This window comes from Rhinoderma darwinii, chromosome 2 (genome assembly GCF_050947455.1).
Source record: "Rhinoderma darwinii isolate aRhiDar2 chromosome 2, aRhiDar2.hap1, whole genome shotgun sequence".
In the NCBI taxonomy this organism is placed as follows: Eukaryota; Metazoa; Chordata; class Amphibia; order Anura; family Rhinodermatidae; genus Rhinoderma; species Rhinoderma darwinii.
The window spans coordinates 86,336,840-86,338,239 of record NC_134688.1 but is presented as its reverse complement, the minus strand read 5'-3'; positions in this window follow the sequence as shown (position 1 = coordinate 86,338,239).

The window sequence follows — 1,400 nt, the reverse complement described above, 5'->3', positions numbered from 1 at the left end:
ATAAAGCATATATAAATAAAGTATTTGGGACAGCTGTTTAATCCCTGCTTGTTTGCTTTATGAGAAACATGCCCTTAAAACATCATTCTTCACATTTCCACAATGACCCAGTCATCTTCCCTGCACATGTCTCACTGTACGCATTTCTTAGGATTTTCTGCCTTGCAATTCTGTATGTTTTTTGGCCTATATTGTAGACCTGAGATCATCCCTTGTATTCCCATATAAAATAAATAATGACATTATTGGTGTTTCTAAGGTCTGCTGCCTATGTGAGCATCCTGAGGCCACTATCCTGCTGACCACATGTGAACTGGAAGAAGGCTGTTCTAGTGACACTATGTACAAAGAGGTGTAATTTCTTTATTTTACACAGAAGGATACATGCATGAAATATTACCAATTGTTTTATTCATTAACAAACTGTTCTGTGGTTATTCTTCATCTTCTTCATATTGTATTTATGATCCTTTCTTCGGAGGAAACAGTTGTGCTTTTGTGTATTACAATGGTCAGACCTTAAAGTAAAAAACTATGCATATCGGTGTATAAATTATAGCTAATCTCTTAAAAAAAAAAAAAAAAAAAGTCCTTTACTTTTTTGCTGTGACTATGGAAAGGGGTAATTACAGGGGGCCAAAGAAAACAATATTAGAAATCTTATGTATGGAATTGATGCGAATTCTTCGCATTGTATTGCACTGATCCACATAATTTGTCTTGGGGATACTTATGAAATGTGGGGGGCTTTAGTAGAACCCACTAGACCTCCCATAACACTTTGACCCCCAAATGCGGACTGACAGAGGCGATTACAGTACATTACATTGCAACACTGTAGCCAACATGGTGGCATGAACTTTTTCACTCACACTTCTATACTCACTGACACACAGGGATTAAACACATACACTTGACCCTAATCAGGATGATGTATGCATTATATATATATATATATATATATATATATATATATATACATATATATGTATATATATATATATATATATATATATATATATATATATATATATATATATATATATATATATATATGTTTATATAATCCAGCAGCACAGGCTTAAATGAATGGGGGTGAAAGCCTTAGGGAACTGACCACTGTCCCTCTAGACAAAAAGCAGTAAATAGGCAGCACATTACTGTTTTTTTTAAATATATATATATATATATATATATATATATATATATATATATATATATATATATGTATATATACATATATATGTATATATATGTATATATATATATATATATATATATATATATATATATATATATATATATATATATATATATAGTGCTTACGTTTAACGATCCCCACAACTTGCAAGTATAGAAATTTATAAATGTTTTCGTGTGTACGATAGGTGTGGTGACTT